Below are 23,935 nucleotides of genomic sequence, written 5' to 3' on the forward strand. Positions count from 1 at the left end.
CATGTTGATGGTTTAGAGTTAGGTCATGAAATTTTACAGAGATGTTCTACACATGAAAATAAGAGTTCTGTGAAATTTTGGTAATTTTTGGATAAAGGATGAATATTTGGTGAATTTAATGCTCGGTTTTGGCTAAAAATGGTGAAAAATAGTTATATATCATGAAAAATTCTGGAAAATTGCAGATAAGCTTTTTATATCATGTATAAGTCACACAACAAATTTGAGATCAGTTGGAGAAGTCTAAGTAGGCTTTTCGGTTAAACGAGTTCTAGGGTTTTCTAGCTCGGTTTTAGTGAAAATGGCATGTAAAAGAAGATTTTGGTTCTGGAAAAATTACAGGGGACTATGTGGATGGCAGGGGACATCCAGGAGAAATTTGGGATTTTTCTAAGATTGTTTGGTATTTACGACATATTTAGTGTTTAAAAATAGATAAATAAATTTTAAATATAAGAATTAATTCTGGAAATATTTTTATAAAATTCCCCACTGTTAAAAAGTGATTTGTGCAAAATTTCAAGATCCGAGATTAAAACGGATAATTATTTGTGCTAATTATCAAACTTTTAAAGTTAAAACGCGTAAACCGGTGAAGTTCGCTTAAGCGAGCTGACTGGTGTATAAAAACCCTAAAAATGAACTATTTTCATATAATTGAGTTAAACAAGTAAAAATAAGTCATCCGAACATAATTCGGATGATTTGAGTAATTTTAATCTATTTTAACAGTTTCCGGTACGCCAAAGACGGAAACGAGTCCCGCGGCCAATCGGGACGTCTTAACCGAGCTCTAATTTCACATCTTTAATTAAATTATCAGTCAACCACTACTCTCGGGTCGTGTGTGACCAAACTCATTTTTTTTAAAACATAAAAACGGGTAACCGTGCTAGGCACGCAAAACGGGGAAAACAAGCTATTAGAAAATTTGACTGTTGAACTCTAAACGACATCACAATCTGAGTCCGGAGAAGTGTTTCTGGGTTAACCCTGCCCCCAGAACGGGTACAGTGCTGGGTTAACAGTGTCCCCAGATGTACCGGTTAACTTGGTTAAAGTTATATTAATAATGAGTGTATAGTAACGATCGTAGGGATCATATTACAGATTGGACGTGTTAACTGATAATGATTGTTGTTACCTGCTTGCATGTGCTAAGGTGAGTTTCACGAGCCCCTTTTTCTGAACTGTTTTCGAATATTTTCTCGGGGCGGAAGCATGTTTTTACTGAAATGTTTAAATACATACTGAACGCATGGACTTGCGTGGATTTATATATATTTTATTGCACGGGAATCGTACGGAAATGTACTAAGATGGTAATTGTCTGAGTTGCTAACATTCTAATGCCCCGGAACACTAGTGATTAACTGAAAGCCGGTAGAGTGTGGATAGTACTATTGGTTTGACAAACCCAACTGGTCCGGCATGGATTTGCTGATGTTTCCCAGCCAGTTGCACATGTCTATTTTGTTGTTATTTATTTTGCTATGTAATGTTAGACATAGCGGTTTGGGGCAGTTCCGTGGGCGGGGGATATGCCACGGGTCCGTGGGCGGGGGATATGCCACGGGGGTTGTGTGTGATAGTCAGAGGTTTCACTTGTGGGCTCAGCATAATTACATCGATAATAGTATTATTTTATGATAATGATTTATCATGGTTTACTCGAATTGTGAAACTCACCAACTATTCGTAGTTGACCCGTTTTCTCACATGCTTTTCAGGTACAACTAAGATGAAGTGATTGCTTACGTGCTAAGTGCTTGATGTGTGTAAGATTGGCGTGCGGAATGTTAGGATACATTATAATAAATAGAATTATGTATCGTATTGTATGATGTGTGTATCACCTAGACGGTAATGAAATACGAGATAATGTAATTTTGAAGTATATTAATGTATTCAGTTTTCTTTATAAGCAATGTGGTTGATATCAGAGGTGTCTGTCGCACCCCGTTTACGTTTCCGCTGCGGTTACGGGGTGTTACAGAAGTTGGTATCAGAGCCATTGGTTATAAAAGAATTAGGATGTCTTTAAAAGATACCTAAAATATAACCAGTAGCTCAAGTATTATAGGATCTGAATATCAACTAATAATTTATAGTGACGAGGTCTGGATGAACTTGGATGGACAAGTGAGTTATTATGGTCCGGAACATAATAACAGACTTGTCCGCACGAGGGAATTCAGGGGAAGTCACGGGGTACATTAATAAGTAAAAATGGCAACATATGTGTAAAGTATATAATATTATTTATACGTGCTAATGTGTATATATATATGTACGTATCTTGTGGGTACATGTATTGAGAAATAGGACCCAGATAAGGAACCGGGGGGATGAAATAATAAAAGTACCGAGGATGCTGAAATTCCTAAAGCATCGGTTGATAATGAGTCTGACTTATCGGGCCATAGTTATGATAGTACCAAGTTAGATTTCCCGTTTGACATTAACCAGAAATATCTAGTAACCGTCACTCCCAACCAAAAGTGATAAATCCCTTACCCTACCAACACCGGTACCGTATATCCTAATAACCCCCTATGTTCACCCGAACCGCCGACCCTTACGTACGGATGGATCCGTACCTGAACCCATTCTTGTTCCATTAAAATAAAAAAAAATAAAAAAAAAATAAATAAAATAATAATAATAAAATGGATAATAAATGAGCAGACAAAAATAATATATAGAAATATATATATGTATTGCTCACTCTCAAACATATGAGACATACCACATCCAAATCGAGAATTACCGATTTTAGCGAACCTAGAACGCCTGAGGACATTGACTGAGCAAGTGATAGAATTTCCCATAATAGTAATTGATAATATTTGAAGGTAACCCATGTGCGCAATCACCTTGAACCTTGCAACTCCCTATGCTAACCTTACATCCGTTAGATGCCTATACCCATGTATACTCGAATAGAATGATTACCCATACACAAAGAGGTGTTGGAATCATTATAGCATGGTTGGTTGTTCGTTCGTAGGTGGTATACCGTGTATGCCGAATATACGAATGGACACGGATATTATAACTCCGTGGTATGTAATCGTTTGGTGCTCACGGTGAGCATGTATCGGTTATGCTGACATGCAGAAGGATATTGAAATCAAGCATATTAAACATTAATCTTTGTTGAGAAAGATCTATATGTCAGTTAGTGACAAGGGTTACGAAACATATTTAAACGTTAACCGACGTCAGGTTAAGTCCATATGTTATTATATTGGTGGGACATATATACTAGATACTGGTATGTGTAATATGTATGATAATATTTGGTGTGTATGTGTACTTGTTGATATGATTGAGCTGGTAACGAGTTATACGGTGAGATTAGTATTGATTACTGCATACGGGATGAGTACGGCAGAATGACATAAAAAGAGTAACTCCAATGATGGAGATTGATATGATTCAGTTGATTGCTCAAAGATAGCAGATGATGATACCGAATGTCGTATCACAGATCACTGCTAGTGTTGATGCAAATGTGATCGCAGAATTATAGATCGAGCAATCACATGATTATGAATATTTCAATTCTTAGTGTTATTACTAAGAGTGATAATGTCCCACCGAATACTATTATGACTACATGTATTAGTTATAAACTAAACATGAATAGTAGTCGTAATGAATTAGATCCGGTATGAAGGATATGTTTGTTGGTTGTGTTAAGGAAATTATTAATAGTTTACTGATGGTAAAGGGAGGAATAGATTAGCGAGTGGATAGAAAAGATCGAAATGGTTAAGGATATTGGTAAGAGTCTAGAACATTGTGTAGTGAAATATGCTACAGATATGTTGGTAGATTATGTTGTATCGTGATGGAACACGATGGTACAAAATTATAGTTAGAAAATTATTACTCAGATGATATGGTCGGAATTTAAAATTCTTGGGCTAGAGCACTTTTATTCAAGTAATTAAGTTCAGAGATTGGAAACTGAGCTATGGAAGATAGAAATATTGTGTGCTGATCACTTAGAACACGCTAATCGTTTGAAGGAATTGTCATGTCTGGTAACATGGCTAATTACTCCTGAACTAAGCGAAGTGAGCGCTATTTTGGGTACTAACTCCATCGATAAGGAGTATAGTCAATCCTGTAAAATATACAACCTTTGGAAGGGTTGTGTCACAAGCCAGCATTGATATATTTGACGCTATGGGAAGTGGACTGGAAGGACGTTAGGTGAGACGTCGAGTGTTGAAGAAGAGAAATGATAAAGGTATAGTGCAAGATAGACTTTTGAATAAGTAGGTATGTCCTACAACCCAGAATCATACTAAAGACTAGATCTGGTGTGAAACATGAACCGCATGAAGGGTCCTTCCCTACATGTGGAAAATATGGTTAAGGCCACAGGTGTGGTAAAGATGGACGTAATGCCCCAATTGTAGAACCAATTGAAGCCATGTGAACCGGCAACCCCAACCCATTCGTGTACAACCACTCCGAACCCAACAGCTTCAATAACAATTCATCCAAAGAAATCAAATTATGCCAAACAGTTGTACTTGCTATGAATGTGGCAATACAGAACGTTTCAAGAGAAATTGCCCAAAGTTGAACCAAGGTGTCGTTAGAAGACGAACCTCATGACAAGCATCAACCTCTGATCAAGCAAGGAGCCGTGCTTTTGTGAGTAATTCGAATAAAGCACGTCATGATCCAAAAGTGGTATTAAGTACGTTGTAGTTTTAAATCAATAGACTTCAGTGATATTTTTACGGTCGTCGATAGAAGTTAGCTCCTGTTAACCTCCTATCATTTGGAAAGATACCGATTAGTGAAACTATAGAACCCTATACTGTAGAATCGCTAACGGTAAACCCCTAATGGCTAACTAAATTGTTCGGAATTGTCCTATTATTCTGAACGATTAACCTTTCCTTATTGACCTACGACCAGTAAAGTTAAGAAGTTTTGACGTAATAGTTAACATGGATTGGCTAACTCAACATGAAGCTGAAATCAAATATGAAAAGAAGATGATTAGAAGCTCTCTTTCGGACGATGAAGCGATTAAATACAGAGAAAAGTGTACGGTATTATGTTACCACTCTAATCTCATCTTTAGATGTTATAATATTTACGACGAGAAGACGTGGTGTATTTAACAAACGCGATTGCCAAAGTATTTAAAAGAAAACATACAGAAGATGTTTCGGTGATACGTAAATATCCAGAAGTTTTCCCAGAAGAACTTCCTGGATTACCGCCAACCCGACAGGTCAAATTCAGAATCGATTTAATGCCTCAAGCTGGCCCTGTTGCTAAAGCACCTTACCGACTTGCACCAACTGAAATGCAAGAATTATTGGATAAGGTTTCATACGACCTAGTTAGTCACCATGGGGTGCACCAGTGATATTTGGGAAATGAAGGACGGAAGTGTTAGGATTTGTATTGATTAGAGAGAATTGCATAAAGTGACGATCAAGAATAGGTATTCACTTCTTCGAAGTGGATGATCTGTTTAACCAACTGCAAGGGGCAATTTATTTTTAGAAAATTGATCTTAGATATAGTTATCACCAAATGAAGAAAATCCAAGATGAGGACGTTGCAACAACAGCGTTTCGGACTCGTTACGGCCATTATGAATTCTTATTTATGCCGTTCGGGCTAACAAATGCGCCGGCAGTGTTCAGGGAACTCATGAACCGAGTCGGTAAACTTTATTTTGAAAAATTTGTCATAGCATTCATTGATGATATTTTGATATATTCGCAACGTAAAGAAGAGCACGAACGACGGTTAAGGAAAATTGTGGAAGTGTTAAAGCAAGAGGAGCTATACGCGAAGTTTTCGAAATGTGAATTTAAATAAAGAAAGCATAATCCCTTGGTCATGTTGTAAAGCAACAAGGATTTCACATAGATTCAAATAAGATAGAAACCATTAAAATTGGCAGTCACCCAAGGCGCCAAAGGAAACGCGCCAATTTTTAGGACCAGCCGGAGACTATCAGCGGGTTATTAAAGAAATTTTAGCATTACCCAACTCATAATCCTTTGTACGACGCAAATGTACAAATTTTATAGATGATAAGAGACCGCAGTCTCATATTCATCGAAGATGGGTCGAGTTGTTAAGCGATTATGACTGTGACATCCGTTATCACCCCGGCAAGGCTAACGTCGTAGCCGATGCCTTGAGTAGGAAAGATCGGATTAAGCCATTGCGAGTACGAGCGCTGGGGATGATAGTCCAGTCGAACCTTTCGGACCTGATTCGAGTCGCTCAAAGTAAGGCGTTAAAAGAGGAACAATTGGAAAAGGAGGGACTTTACGGCAACGAGAAGAATTTCGAACAGCACGTGGACGAAATTCTCTATTTCAAAAATTGGGTTTGGATCCCGACCCTCCACGACCTTCGTGAATTAATCATGGACGAAGCGCATAGATCGAAATATTCCATACATCCGGGATCGGATTAGACTATTGATGATATGAATATCTGAAAGAATTTTATTATTGGCCGAGTTTGGAGAAAGTTATGGTTACGTATGTTGGTGAACATTTAAGTTATGCAAGAGATAAGGCTGCATACCGAAAACCCTTGGGAACGCCACAACGACAGAAAATTCGCCAATGATAGTGGGAATAAATTACAATGGGTTTCGGGACGCAAATTCCCAAGATATATCAAAGGCATGAGGTAAATTGGGTAATCGCGGATCGATTAACCAATCCTCGCATTTCATCCCAATCCATGTCGATTACCACAATGAATTCTCGCCCAAATTCATGATGGTGAAATGGTATCTCGTCGTGGAGTACCATTTTCAATTATCTCAGATCGAAATAGTCATCCTACTTCCATTATTGGAAGGAGGGGAAGGAAGCATCGAGAGCTTGAAGCTTTCTATGGGTGAAGTAGTTATCACCAATTTGTTAAATTGAAAATGGGCGTCGATCAAACCATAAGATTTGAATTGATTCGAGAAACAACCAATCGGATTTATAATACTTAAGATAAGTTGAAAGCAGCGCGAGATTGGCAAAGGATTTATGCCAACATTCAAAGGAAACCATTGTCGCTGGAAAGAAGTGACAAGGTATTTTAAGGCATCACCTTAGAGAGGTGATATGAGGTTTGGCAAAACCGAAAATAGCTCCTTAATATATTGGACCTCATGAGACTATCTCCATGATTGGTCATTTAGTTTATCGATTAAAGTACTCCAGGGGCTAAGTACTATACATGATGCTTTGCCATGTATACGGATTGAAAAGTACCTAAGCGATGAGGCAACGAAAGTACCAGTAAAGGAGGTACTCATAGAAAACATGCCAGATATCATAAATAATTCCGTAGAGATAGTAGACGGGAAAACTAAACAGTTTGGACACACCAAGCTTTATTGATTAAGATTAAGTGGAATTCACAGCGAGGACCAGATTATACCTGGTAACTCGAGGGTGAATTCTGAAGGAAAAACCCCCCACCTTTCCCTCGGAAGGGGATAGTGGACGTGTAAAATTTCGAGGACGAAATTTCTTAACGGGGGGAGAATGTAACGATTCCGACGAAACCCGGTATACCCTAACCGGTAGACAATAGTTACGTCATATTTAATGTCGGGTACATGAGTTACCATGGTAATTATACGAGAATACATGGTTCACTGTATTGATTGTACGTGAATGTATAATTCATCGTATTGAATATGCGATTAATCGATCGATAGTTATTGAAACCCGAACGAATCGAGGGTTCAATTATAGACGATATCTATAACATTTAGTGATGTTACGAAGCATTAATGCTTCGGGATAAGTAAATTACGGCACAGAAAAAGGATTTCGATTTAATGGTACGTCGGTACATTAAACGAAACCTTTAATACCAAACCGAGCAAGAGATGATCGATCAAGCCGAAAAAGATGCGCGATAATTAATGATATGATGTTTTAAGTTAATAAATGTCATGGTTTAAGTTTTTTAAAGTTTTTAAATCGGTTTTATATAAATTTCATTTTTAAGCCGAAAAACGACCGTTTTAGCCTCGTTTTAAGCCGAATTAGACATTTAACCGAAAAACGAACTGAACCAGATTATCCAAAACATTATCCAGATCTCCGATATCCGAACATGTGGCTAAGAATGAAGAGGTGGGTCCCACCCCACCCCTTCACATTTCCGATCGGACTTAATGGGTAATACCCATTCATTTCATTCTTTTTTCTAAGCAACATGGCAACAATCTCCATCTTCCTTCCACAATATCAACTAAAAACCGAGATTTGGAGCAAGAAAACCGAGGTAAAAACCGAGTTAATCACGTTTCCATCTTCGTTTCTTGAGTTTGTTTGCAAGAAAATGAGGTTTCAAAGATGAAAACCGATTCTTGCATGATCAAGTGATGTATACGGGTTATACAAGGGATCTTGGTCCAAGAAAGGAGTTAAACGAATCAAAAACGAATTTTTACGGTTAAATCTTTGTTTTTGGAATCATAACTGAAACCATGAAAGAAATGGCTTGATCGTGAGTGTAACTTGCTTGGTATTGTGGTATGTTGTTTGTAGGCTCTGTGTTTAGTGGTAGATAAGGCGGAAAGACGAGTTTGTAGCTTGTAGTGGCGGAAAACGAAAGGTATATTCGGTTTATGTTCGGTGTATGTGTTTTTGGACAGATTGTTGATGGTTTAGAGTTAGGTCATTAAATTTTACAGAGATGTTCTACACATGAAAATAAGAGTTCTGTGAAATTTTGGTAATTTTTGGATAAAGGATGAATATTTGGTGAATTTAATGCTCGGTTTTGGCTAAAAATGGTGAAAAATAGTTATATATCATGAAAAATTCTGGAAATTTCAGATAAGCTTTTTATATCATGTATAAGTCACAAAAAAAATTTGAGGTCAGTTGGAGAAGTCTAAGTAGGCTTTTCGGTTAAACGAGTTCTAGGGTTTTCTAGCTCGGTTTTAGTGAAAATGGCATGTAAAAGAAGATTTTGGTTCTGGAAAAATTACAGGGGACTTTGTGGATGGCAGGGGACATCCAGGAGAAATTTGGGATTTTTCTAAGATCGTTTGGTATTTACGACATATTTAGTGTTTAAAAATAGATAAATAAATTTTAAATATAAGAATTAATTCTGGAAATATTTTTATAAAATTCCCCACTGTTAAAAAGTGATTTGTGCAAAATTCAAGATCCGAGATTAAAACGGATAATTATTTGTGCTGTTCGCTTAAGCGAGCTGACTGGTATATAAAAACCCTAAAAATGAACTATTTTCATATAATTGAGTTAAACAAGTAAAAATAAATCATCCGAACATAATTCGGATGATTTGAGTAATTTTAACCTATTTTAACAGTTTCCGGTACGCCAAAGACGGAAACGAGTCCCGCGGCCAATCGGGACGTCTAAACCGAGCTCTAATTTCACATCTTTAATTAAATTATCAGTCAACCACTACTCTCGGGTCGTGTGTGACCAAACTCATTTTTTTAAAACATAAAAACGGGTAACCGTGCTAGGCACGCAAAACGGGGAAAACAAGCTATTAGAAAATTTGACTGTTGAACTCTAAACGACATCACAATCTGAGTCCGGAGAAGTGTTTCTGGGTTAACCCTGCCCCCAGAACGGGTACAGTGCTGGGTTAACAGTGTCCCCAGATGTACCGGTTAACTTGGTTAAAGTTATATTAATAATGAGTGTATAGTAACGATCGTAGGGATCATATTACAGATTGGACGTGTTAACTGATAATGATTGTTGTTACCTGCTTGCATGTGCTAAGGTGAGTTTCACGAGCCCCTTTTTCTGAACTGTTTTCGAATATTTTCTCGGGGCGGAAGCATGTTTTTACTGAAATGTTTAAATACATACTGAACGCATGGACTTGCGTGGATTTATATATATTTTATTGTACGGGAATCGTACGGAAATGTACTAAGATGGTAATTGTCTGAGTTTAACATTCTAAGGCCCCGGAACACGAGTGATTAACTGAAAGCCGGTAGAGTGTGGATAGTACTATTGGTTTGACAAACCCAACTGGTCCGGCATGGATTTGCTGATGTTTCCCAGCCAGTTGCACATGTCTATTTTGTTGTTATTTATTTTGCTATGTAATGTTAGACATAGCGGTTTGGGGCAGTTCCGTGGGTGGGGGATATGCCACGGGGGTTGTGTGTGATAGTCAGAGGTTTCACTTGTGGGCTCAGCATAATTACATCGATAATAGTATTATTTTATGATAATGATTTATCATGGTTTACTCGAATTGTGAAACTCACCAACTATTCGTAGTTGACCCGTTTTCTCACATGCTTTTCAGGTACAACTAAGATGAAGTGATTGCTTACGTGCTAAGTGCTTGATGTGTGTAAGATTTGCGTGCGGAATGTTAGGATACATTATAATAAATAGAATTATGTATCGTATTGTATGATGTGTGTATCACCTAGACGGTAATGAAATACGAGATAATGTAATTTTGAAGTATATTAATGTATTCAGTTTTCTTTATAAGCAATGTGGTTGATATCAGAGGTGTCTGTCGCACCCCGTTTACGTTTCCGCTGCGGTTACGGGGTGTTACACTCGAGCCTTGCCTTTTTGATTTTCTTCAACTCAGAATTCCCTTCAAACATTTCAAGAATTGCATCATACATAGCCTTGGCAGTGGTATGATGTGCAACCTTGGTCAGAATTTCCCAACACAAACCCAATTTGATCATTGCAAGAGCTCGATCATCCACTTTCCTCATCCTATCACCAACGGCTTGGTTTGCATTCTTGATGGAATTCCACATGTCTACGTCATTGTTACAAACTACAGCTTCGAACAAAACTTTCCACTTAACATAGTTTTCCTGTCCATAGAGCCTAGGAATTTTGTTAGTGGAGTCCTCCTGCTCCTCGTAACCAGACATTTTGTAAAATATTTTAAAGGAAACACAAAGAGTTAAAAGAAATTTTGATTTAAAACTATAATTTAAACTTTTCTGAAAATTATCAGATCTGAGGTATGATTCTCAGATCTGATGAATCTGGTCCGAATAAAGCAAGATTAAGAATGACGATAAACAAGTTCTAGGGAAAAAGAAACTTTTAAACCGTAAAACAAGGCAGGTCTGAGCAAAGAAGAACATAACAGCTGACGTCACTCTCCAATGGAACGCTACTCAGCTGACATCACCCTTTGTCCTCAAATCAAACATATCCACTTTTGGCGTTTGTTTTTGACAGCCAGAACTCAAAGTCCTTTCTGTTCTTGCATACAGTTTCGCCGCGGACATTATCTGTTGGTCTCGATTGATCACTCAATCCATCTATGTCGTAACCCACACAAAGAGTGTTGACAAGAAGGTTAACGACGTGGCTAGATTGGAGAAGAATATTAGTGTATTAAAGGCGAAATCAATAACACACTAGTTGTTGCTTGAAGGACACAATAAAGACACACACACACAGATTCACTCAAAAGATTTTCATAAATAGTAAGTTGATTACAAAAAGGAAACCATTAGGGTTCTAAGAAAATAATGATATGATTCTAGGCAGAATATCCGTAAGAATATGTCAGCCATCAAATCGTTGTCAATCAATTCAGGTGTCTGTCAAGCGTCCGTCCTTAAGGCGTGCCCTAGAACATTCTATTTATAGGCATGCTACCTGACAGTTGTCATACCTTTATAGAAATCCTAATCATTAATACATATTCAGAAAATCATATTACAAAATATACTAAGTGTAAAACAGGCCTTCGGGTAGACTATGTGTCTTTTATCATCATCGAGTAGACCTGGTAACCTTGAAGTGTGCTGGTGAACAATTCTCCAAGTAGACTCTATTGGTGTATTTTCCTTAGAAGATACGCACCTAGCAGACTTCAATCTTCCTAACCATAGCAAACTTTGCTTGATATCCCTTCATGAATCCCTTCAACTCTTTGTTAAATAATAACTTATTAAGCAAACAAAAGTGTGCTAGTAGCACTGTTTGACTCGTGCTGCTAGCACTGTAGCTAGCTCGGAGTTGAACCTTGCTAGAGAAAGTCCTTTAAATTTTTCAAGAATAACTTTCCCAAAGCATGCTCGGATTACTGTTTATTAATTAAACCTTGCTAGATCTTCCAAATTACTTGGCTTTATTAGCTTGGTTTAGTCAAGGGTTTGCTAGAAAGAAAACTGTGCTTGACTTGAAGAACACCTTGCTAGACGAAGTGAACCCTGCTCGGATTATTACTAAAGAAGACTTCACGAAGATAACTTTGCCCGGAAGGCAAAATACCTTGCTAGGCTTAAGTAAAAGCTTGCTCGGACGTCCAAGTGTGCCCGATGCCAATACTTAGTCATTTTCAGGGAGGTTGAGAAGATTCCAGTATTCCTTAAGTCCATTTTCTCATCCCATCATTATCTCGTCCCATGTTTTGGGCATTCCGTCCCTACCAGTCAGTGTTCGGATCAAATCATCACTTTTCACATTTTTGCGGAAAGCTCCTCTCAGCATATCTTCGTTGTTCCCGCCGATATTGAGACTTTCATTGTTAAATCGAGGTATGAAATCCTTGATAGATTCATTGTTTCGTCTCACTACGTCTAGTATATCAAAAGGGTCAGGAGTGTGCTTCTTCTGCTGACTGAAATTTGGCTGCAAAGTCATCCTAGTTCTTAATTTGTCCGTCTAGCAACTTCTCAAGCCACTCCCGTGCTGCATCAGTAAATGTTAATGCGAACATGTGGCACTAGTAGGTAAGAGTCCACCCACTGACTCCTCCCACAGCCACAAAGTTCAATAAGTGATCGTTGGGATCAGTCATCCCATCGTATTTCCCTACGAATGTTGGGATTTTCGCATTGACCGGGAATGGAGTAGTTGTAATACGTGCAATAAACATTGATTTTACAGCGAAAGATACAGGACGATACGGCTTGGTAAAGCCTCCTCCGCGTCACTATGGTATTCGGCATGGCGAACTGTCGCACGCGGGCGACTAGTCTGCTCCCAACCATGAAGACTTCTATCTCCGCTATGAATGCTGACAGCACTCGGACGGTACGATGGATCAAAACTTTCAAATTCTTCTCTGTGGGAGGGTGGACGTGTAACCCTGCGAGGATAACCACATCCTCTCCTAACAAACTCGTCTTCTGGAAACCCCTCAGTTTGAAGGCTTCCGCGTATTTGACTATTTCTCAAAGTTGTAGGAGGAGAAGAGTACCTCCTGGGAGATTCATCATAATTCAGAGTACGAGCACGAAGTCACTCTTCACGCACTCGGCTGTGACACTTTCCCGCTGGATACAGAACCATTCCTCAGGGACAAGGGTCCTCAAGATCTGGGATTTCGATGTTGGGTTCTCACCGACTCAGAATTATCGAAATCTTCTTCAAGACCCAATTTTGTACGAGTCCGACGAGTTTGCATCATGATACGTCCCAAGTCACCCGGAGAAGGACCTCCAGGTGCCGTGACACATTCCAAGTTACCCAGAGTAGAACCTCCAGGTGCATCAACATTAGTAGAACGTATAGCAATTACAGGAGTTTCTATCGGCCCCTCATAAAGCTGACTCATATCGTACGAACTAAAAACCAACAGAAAACTTTTGTAATTCTAACACAATGACGGATGACGCCAATGAAGAAACACAGATCTGATCCCCTAACGTGTCCTGGATCTAATGAGTCCACAGGGATGGGTCAAATACAACTACCAACGATATGAGCACAACCTCCAGAAATCCAGTGACAGAAACCTGCAAAACAGGTATCGTGAGCTCGTTACGGGAAGGACAAGAGGGGGGGGGGTCTTCCCATAACTACCCTCTGGAGTGAGAATAAGTACAGTTCTGATGGAGAGAAAGTACTTAAGTATTTAAAGTAGATAGTGGAGTGAATGTGTTACCTCATGGAGATTGTGAAGTATTTATAGCCGAAGAGTGTGAGAATATTATTGGTCCAGTTGTCCCTTTCTAGAATATGCCCTTGTAACTGCCTAGACACGCGTCCTATTGTAATTGGTTGGGCTATACATCCCATGTGCATAGTTGTAACAATATGGACACATGTCGATACGTGATAGATATATCTGGCCATGTGCCTGGTTATAACAACCTGGCTAGCTGTTCTCCATTCATTAGTTGATGGGTCACGTACTCTCCAAGAAAGGATCTTGGTAAATCTTCTAGAAGGTAATTAGTTAATTACAGCTATCCTGTGACATTGCCTTCTAGTCATCTTGGCGGGTGGGGATACTACCCTACGGATGACTTCTGAGGGTGCCTGGATACTTCCGCACCTAGTTGTATCCTTGTTCTTCCTCTATTGAATCATGCGGGTGATCCACTTGTCCTGCGGGTGACATATGAGAAGTGTGCCCCTGACCCGCGGATGGTACTTAAGGGTATTTGGGTTTTTTTGTTACCCTACCTCTATAGGTTCTCTTTTGAAATTTAGAGCTTTTTTTATACCTTAGAAGACATTGAATCATTGTCCATCTGATTTGGCAAATACAAAAATAAACTACAAGATAGCATGACAATTAATACTTACCAAGTCACCATCAAACTACAAGATAGATAACAATGTAATTAGTTAATTACAGCTATCCTATGACATTGCCTTCTAGTCATCTTGGCGGGTGGGGATACTATCATGCGGATGACTTCTGAGGGTTCCTGGATACTTCCGCACCTAGTTGTATCCTTGTTCTTCCTCTATTGAATCATGCAGGTGATCCATTTGTCCCGCGGGTGACATATGAGAAGTTTTCCCCTGACCCGCGGATGGTACTTAAGGGTATTTGGGTTTTTTTGGTACCCTACCTGTTGATCAGTTCTTCATGCAAGTAATATAAAACATGATAAATATTAAACCTATGAACCTGTTACAGCATGAAGAGTAGTAACCGCAACAGAGAAGGATGTAGATGACATGTTTGTCAGCTTGGTCGAGTTCCCCTTTAGGATGTATAGTTACGGATGATGTTAGGGTTCTTGAGAGGAACTCGGTTTTATGAGGGGGGTGCACACAAAATTGTTATGTGTGTGTGATTAGGTTATGATGTTAATTTATTTTCTCTCTATATATACACCCAAGGGGAAACCCTTTATTAGCTATTAAGAGTAATATGACCCATCAACAATTACCAAGCTAATATATAATAAGGTATAATTAATTATTTTGAACTATTATTATATAAATGATAATGATGGTCATATAAATAAATATATAAAATATATTTATTCTTACATTCTCCCACTTGGCCGAGTAATCGTTTATTAGGAGTATTAGATAAGCTTGATCAGGAGTTAACACTCATTTTAGTTTTAAACTCAAACTGGAGCAGAGAAATACAGTCATTGAATTGAACATCAGCTCAAGACCCCCATTAATCATACTGCAGTCCTTATTTAAAACCTAAGTAGTTATGATCAAAATTTTCAAGTAAGCCCTTCAGAACGTTTGATTTGTATAATAATTTGTCTATATGTCATTATGCATGCAGAACATATTAAGAGACATACAAATCAAAACTGATGAGGAAATTTAATAGTTAATCATTCATAGTACGATATGCAGTTGTATGTGGTCATTAATAAACCCCTCATGATTATAAGCGCTTTCATAATACTTATGGGTAATAGACCTTTAGTTATAGGATCCTTAAGCATATCATGAATGTATTCGATATTAAAATTTAGATTCCTCAATTCGTTCATAAACGAATAATTAATTTCATATCAAAATTTAATGCAGCACCTATACTGTTACTGTTTGAGAAAACATGGTAGTCTTCAATATATAAGTTATTGGAGTTTAATAAAACTTATGAGTCCACTAATAAATATTCAACAACATATATTGACAACAACGTTGTAATTAATCAACATATTATGTTGTTATGACTTAGGTTGTTGTTATCAGTTCATTATGACTCCTCCATGAGATAGATTTATCTACTGACATAAGAATATATCCCGAAAATTACATTCTCTTATCTCTGAATATGACAAAGTTTAGAGTAATATACCGGTTTGAATTCTCACTTCTTCTTTTAAATTATAGTCTTTCTTTTCTTTTAAAGATATTTTAATACTCTTTTAGATGTTTCACATTAATCTAGGCATATCTAGTGTGTTACAATTTTGAGTAATATAGGAACAAATATAGACTTGAACCTACATAAGGCTTCTACTTAATGAAGCATAAGGTAATAATCTCAATGATCTTATTATCCTCTAAATAGAGCAATATTGTTTGTTACATGTGTAAGGACCCATTTAAGATAAAACTTATAGAACAAAACTAATGTCCCTTTGGGTCTATCTCAGAATGTTATGATATCTATTATGTAAGGGATATCTTTGAGATATTTCATATCAAAGTGTGTGAAAAATGCTTTGACTTATGTAACATATACTTGTCAGAAGAATGTCATCTATATAAAGACAAGTTTGTTTTTAGTTGCTCCCACTCATCTTGAGGTAGGTACATTAATCCACTTGGTTTTTGATGAAAATAATTGTATAAATATTTCATCAAATTTTGATGTTTGCATTAACCCATATATGGATTTTATTGACTTATAGACTAAATGTTCATTAACCTTCAGTTTATAACATTTAGGTTGTTTTATGAGCATGTAGATATGTAAGTCAGCTATTAGGGAAAGTTGTTTTAATGTTCTTCTAACGTAGCTCTTTAACTATTATAAGCTACTTGAACAGTGATGATCCTCAAAGAAATGTTTTATTATATAGGTTATAAGATTCTTTGATGATTTATTCCCTTTTGAATCTAACCTTTAATAATCAATTATGCTTCTTAGTGTCTTAACGTTTGTGTTAGGATTTAGTTTAGTTATGAACACCTTTAGGTGATTCAACCAAATCTCAAAACGTTAGCGACTTATGGAGTCAATTATGATTGATGATAATGGTTTAATTATAAGGGGTATGATCATTAAACTTTCCAACATCCAATTCAAATTTAGTTAGGGAGGTTACATAAGCATCAAATTTAGTAGGTTTTAAAACCTAGATGGCCTCCTAAGTTGATTATTGGGTAATTTTAAAAGTCTCAGTTTTATGGATTAGCTCTTAGTTAGTTTGCTATCATTTTCAGGATTCTAAGATTTGGCGCAGTATGGTGTACAAGAGGTGTAATTGGATTAAAATTTAATATCTCCCCCCCCCCCCCCCGCCTCTTGTACTTCTAACAAGTCATTATAAAGACTTTTACCGCTCCCACTGACCTTAGAAACCTTTAGGAAATTAGCATATTTAGGGTCAGTATTTAAAGACCAATAGATTCTAACAGAGAAACAAGTTAATAATATAAGTTGTTGCAGTTTCTCTTGGTGAGGATTAATTTAGTAAGAAATCTGAATTTGTCCACGTTTAAGCAACAATGAAACTATTGTAAGAGTAGTAGTAAATTCAACAGAGATAAGTTTTGATGAAATAGTGTTGTGATGGAGCAGTGTCTTGTACAAAAGGTGTAATTAAGATAATATCAAGTTTTCACTCCCCACCTCTTGCAAATCCTGTAAGTTATGATTGAGAAACTTAAGGCTCCCACTAATATTCGATATCTCTAGGAAAACTACATGAAAAGTTTCAATGATGTACATGATGTGGGAATTTTTCATACATACGTTAGACTTAATTTGATTTCCTTTGTGTGTCATAAGACACTTAGGGACATATTTAAAAGAAATCATATTATGTATATATGAATGGATCTTTTTAAGACCATGAATGATAGAAGACATATTAGATACAAGTAAATAGCATGTTAAATGATATATTAATTACGTCTGAATATTCCGTTTGAATAAGTTCCACTAATGTAAGTGAAATATAACTTTTGGTGGACCCATACTTATTTCTTAAGCCAAACAATGTTTAGGGCATTTAACACACGATTTAAATCACTAAGATTGAGATTATATGAAAAATCACCCTCATCAACCATGTCATGATTTCTCATGAAATTTGGTTTTAATAGATGAATTTTATAAGTCTCATATGTCTTTTGTTAAATTTTTTTATCTGGATGATAACAAAAGTTGTGAAAGTATATGGTATTATCTAGTTCTATTTCATAAATGTTTCAATCCGGATATTGATAACAAATAATATGAGAGTTTAAGGTAGGAGTGACTTTATGTTGGCTATACAAACCTCATAACTGTCATAATGTAGCTTAAGTTTTGATACTAAATTCTGATTAATATCTAGAATATTGAAGGTATCATAAAGCGTAATTAAAAGACAATTTATCATGGTTCTAATAACCTTAACATGTAAATTTGTCACTAATACTCATGTTAGTTATTTATTGATTTCGGGTAAACATATAGAACTAGACACAACCAATCATGTGTTAATGGGAATATTATGATTAGCAGACTAAAATATCATTAATATACAACTATCAATTTAGCCAGTTGTTCTTTTGAATTATGGATAGTCTTGTTGCTTATGCCTAATCTAATGACATATATTTGCAATGAGACTTCTTCTTAGAGAACTTATAGCTAAGTAATACTTGTGTTTTGTCTATAAACCTTAGAATTATCCTCTTTTAGGTTTTAGTGGTAGTGAGTTGAATAACATCTTATTTCTAGCACCAGACATTTCTTTTCTTGTACATATGTTGCTGATCAACACACTCATTTTCCTTTGTTACTTCTGAGTGTTATAGTTGATTCGTAAGGCACCAAATTGTACTAAAAAATGCATTTATTTCCATGTGTAAGCCCTTAATTTTATGGGTCATGGTATTTTACATTATGATGTATTCGGTAATGCCATTTAACCTTATAGTTAGAATTTTCAAGAAAGAATGCATGCATATTATGAGTTATTTTGATTAGTCTTAGGAAAAACTAAATCAAGAATAACTCTAGTGATAGCATTTATTTAAATAAATTATTGATTATCATTATTATAAGAGACATTATGATTGACGCATCCCATTTGTTATGCTCTAGTTTTTAATATAATGATTGTTATTAGAAAGAGTAGTAGGATAGTCATATCATGTCTTAATGAATAATTAAAATTGAGAAGAGCTAAATGTTATTAAAACTCTTTATGAGACAAAATTCAATTGTATATTAAGATTAGAGTGGATGATTTTGATGAGATCGTTATTTATGGAAGAAAATATAGTGAGTAATATTATGGGATATTAAAATAATATATATTAAGTTTATGATCATTAGATTAATGAATGATCATTAATATGAGGATCACTATATTTTATTGAAGATTTGATATGTCTATTATTAACATCAAACTAATAGACTATAATTAATAGTTCTACTTAAACAAAAAATAAATCACTTTTGGGCAGAATTAAAATTTATTTAAGTATATGTGCAAAACAACTGTAACACATCACCTTTGTGCAGAAGTGAGACAATTATTTTAATTATGCACGGGCTAGTTTTGCTAAATAAAAATGTAACAAATCACCTTTGGGCAGAAGTGAGACATTTGTATCATGTTAGGCAAAACTAACAAAAGCTTTTCAGTTATACTTGAATGATAGGGTAAATGTAACTCATCACCTTTGGGCAGAAGTGTTGCATCAAAAGTTCATTCAAGTTAAGCCTTTATGTTTTGTAAAATTTTCTAATATTTAAGGTTTACAAAACATTTTATTAGTTAATAGCAGAAAATGTTTAGAGTAAGGATTTTTAAGTTTCCGGTAGGAGCTTATTTTGCGGAATTAGTTCTCGGAAATTTTGGGTTCCCGAGAATTGCCAGTTTCCGGCTTTTAGTGGGTTTTTCAGTATTTGGGTGTTTACATGATTTTATGGAGTTTTATGGAAAATGTTGATTCTGGTATTAGTGAGTTTTCGGGTTTGTGGGTTATGACCCCAAACCATTTTAGAAACTCATAAACTCTTAGAACACATAAGCTATTTTAAGCCCATAATACATGATTTTTAAATAGCCCGTGAACCCTTAAACTGGTTTAAGCCCTTAACCCGTGATCTTTATTAACAAAATTAATAATGATAAGATTTGGTTCAAATCTTTTTAATGATTAACAATTATATTTGTTTCCTATTTTAAGGGGATTCAAATTTTTTAAGAAAATATTAAAACTTCTAAGTTATCCAAGATTTGAAAAAAATATTTCCCTAAATAATCATTAACAAATTTTAATCTAGATTTTGAACCAACATATGTATAATTTTCGATAATAATGATGAACACGAAGAACATCATCGAAAATTTTAACAATTAAACATAAAAAAAACTTGGAATCGAAATCTTTAAACATGAAATTAACAGATTTCGAAAATATTAGAGTTTACTAAGTATGAATTTTAACGATTTTAAATAGTTTCATGTATTGTTTTCGTAATAGAACATGAAAAAAAAAGAAACCTAAAAAGTTAGGGTTTAACAAATTTTAGTCCATGTCTTCTGATTCAATTCCAGGTTTACGAAAAACATGAAGAACTGATTAATCAACATCACTCTGATGCCACATGTTGATCAGTTCTTCATGCAAGTAATATAAAACATGATAAATATTAAACCTATGAACATGTTATAGCATGAAGAGTAGTAACCGCAACAGAGAAGGATGTAGATGACATGGTTGTCAGCTTGGTCGAGTTCCCCTTTAGGATGTATAGTTAAGGATGGTGTTAGGGTTCTTGAGAGGAACCCGGTTTTATGAGAGAGGAGGCACACAAAATTGTTATGTGTGTGTGATTAGGTTATGATGTTAATTTATTTTCTCTCTATATATATACACAAGGGGAACCCTTTATTAGCTATTAAGATTAATATGGCCCATCAACAATTACCAAGCTAATATATAATAAGGTGTAATTAATTATTTTGATCTATTATTATATAAATGATAATGATGGCCATATAAATAAATATATAAAATATATTTATTCTTACTCTACCTCTGTAGGTTCTCTCCTGAAATTTAGAGGTTTTTTTATACCTTAGAAGACATTGAATCATTGTCCATCTGATTTGGCAAATACAAAAATAAACTACAAGATAGCATGACAATTAATACTCACCAAGTCAGCATCAAGAAGGAAGTTTTGATCAAAAGCCTAAAGAGAAAGCGTGGTTCTTCAAACAATTGAGAAAAGTGAGTGGTTATTGATCTTGATTAATTGCGTTCTACGACTTCTAAAATTTGTTGGTTATTATAATTGTTGTTGTTCTAGATCAAAGATCAAGTTCTTGATTAATTGTATTTATACTATCAGCACATTCCAAAAGTAAATTGATTCGGCAAGTGTATATATGAGCATGGTTCTTCAAACATTCAACCAGTCTATATTGAACTTTGTTACAATTTGCTCCTTATAGTTGATATGATCATCTCATCAGATTATCAAATAAGGAGTGCTTTCCCAATGGATCTACTAACTGACCTCCTAGATTGATATGCATAAAGTCTTCCACGTGAAATAAAAGGACTACACGATTTTCCAACATGATACTTTTTATTTATTTTGAATGGACCTCATAATTCAATTGTCCCATCCTTTAACCCAAACTAGAGGGTGAAATGAACCTCATATTACAGTTACCCCAGTACTCTTTACAAAAAATTGGTTCTTTATGGTATCCGTAGATACCAGTACCGAAAATAGCACCGATATTACATTCCTAGAAAAATGGGTGTCTAATACCGTATCTAATGTAAAACCGATTCCCTACCGTTTTAAGTATCGTGGATTACAAGTTGGTGCCAACATGAACCTAGTGGGCTCGTGGGACCCGGTTGTGGAGGTGTTCAGGAAGCGTCTTCCGCTTTAGAAGGCCAAAAAATTATCAATAGGTGGTCGGACAACGGTGATAAATTAAGGCGGTTCTAAACGCTTTACCTACATATTATTTCTCTAAGTTGGTGGCAACATGAACATAGTGGGCTCATGGGACCCGGTTGTTGAGGTGTTCAGGTAGCGTCTTTTGCTTTGGAAGTCAAAAAATTATCAATAGGTACGAGGACAACGCTGATAAACGCGGTTCTAAATGCTTTACCTACATATCATTTTCCCCTTATATAAGGAGGGTATTTTTTTGGGAGGGTCGGAGGAGGAGGCCAAGGTCAATTGGGTTGCGCGCGTAGAATAGAGTAATTGCACCGACGAACGAAGGGGGCCTTGGCTTTGGATCATTGCGTGAAATGAACTTTGCCTTGCTTGCGAAGTGGTGGTGGAGGTTTAAAAGTGAGAAAAGCAACCTGTGGCGGAATATTGTGTGGGCTTTCCACCACTCGGAACGGTCGTGGTCTTCAATTCCAGCCAAGGTATCCTAATGGACGTAGCTTAGTTGGGGCCTGGGGTGGCCCCGCCTCCCTCCGTTTTTTCGTTCGACACTGTAAAGTTATCCTTTTTCGGCTGAAAGTTTTTATACACGGTGTAAATTTACCTGTTTTTAACCGAAATTTTGAGTCCGGCCCCTTCGGTTTTTTTTTCTCGGTAGTGTATATTTATCCTTTTTTCCCCGAAAATTATTATACATAGTGTAAATTTATCCGTTTCCGACCTAAATTTTGAGCCCGGCCTTCTCCGTTTTTTCGCTCAGCGGTGTAAATTTATCCTTTTTCGGCCGAAAATTTTTATACATGGTGTAAATTTTTCACCCGTTTCCGACCGAAATTTTGAGCCCGCCCCCCTCTAGTGTATGAATTTTTTTATACATATTGAGTATGACCCCCTCGACGTGTATGCCCAAGCTTCGCCACCGAGTATCCTACCGGGTATGTGGAAATACATAGTTAAGAGGGAAAGTGAGCTAGCTGAACTTGGAGTGGGTGTGAGTAATTTGATTCGTTGGGAGGTAAAATATAGAAATAGTGTTTTATTTTGGATTGACCATTGGTGTGGTGAAACTCCTCTCATGAATCGGTTTCCATTGTGTTTTGGGTTAGAGCTTCATAAGGGTTACAAGGTGGCAGAGAGGTTGGTCATGTATGAATGGGAAATTTGTGGTTTGTGGGGTTGGACGAAACCACCACAACTGAATGATGAAATTAATGAACTAAGGGATTTGTTACGTACATGTCAAATGTCCAATTATATGCAGGTAAGGACCGTCCTACCAGGGGGTTAGATGATGGTTTCGGTTTTTCGGTGAGAAGCATAAAAGAAAGAATCGGTATGTGTTCGGTTGCCGACAATCGGTATGTGTTTAAATGCAATAATTTGGTTCCCAAGAATGTATGTATTTTAGCATGGAGAGCAAAAATGGAAAGGATTTCGTCTATGTTTGAGTTAACTAAGCGAAATATTTTGGTTGTCTCGATGTTATGCCCGAAATGTATGGAAGATTTGGAGACGGTGGAACATCTTTTTGTTTCATGTCATTTTGCCCAAATGGTGTGGAGTTTTATTACCGATTGGTGTAAAGTCCTAAATATATATGCGTTCTCGACTCGTGACTTGTTGGAAGTGTATAAGTTCTCTCGCCTTCCTACCCGTAAGGCTAAGGAGTTTCATGTAATGTGATTAACTACAATTTGGTGTCTCTGGAATGTGGGAAATTCTTTGGTGTTTAATGGTAAATTTCCCGGTATAAATAATATCATAAGTGAGATAAAAGCGTTAAGCTTTTTATGGGTGAAGAATAGGTCTAAGAATATGGCCTTATCGTGGGAGAGTTCGTGTTCTTTTAATTTTGTAATATAATTGGGTGATTGGTACCTTCAGCTAGTTGTATTTTTATGTTGTTTTGGATGTTTATTTTTAGTGTTATTAGCTAGCTTCTTGCTAGATGTTGGTTTTGTTTATATAATAAAGTTTTGTCGGACATACATATTTTTTTTAAAAACATACCGTATTAATTTATTGGTATAGTAGTGGGTAGTTATTGCTGTAAAACATATTTTCCAATAATCTCAGGATAATAGAGAAATTATGTCAA

This window comes from Bidens hawaiensis, unplaced genomic scaffold (genome assembly GCF_021521415.1).
Source record: "Bidens hawaiensis isolate Kalapana, Puna unplaced genomic scaffold, B.hawaiensis_p1.1 tig00022687_1, whole genome shotgun sequence".
NCBI classification, from domain to species: Eukaryota; Viridiplantae; Streptophyta; class Magnoliopsida; order Asterales; family Asteraceae; genus Bidens; species Bidens hawaiensis.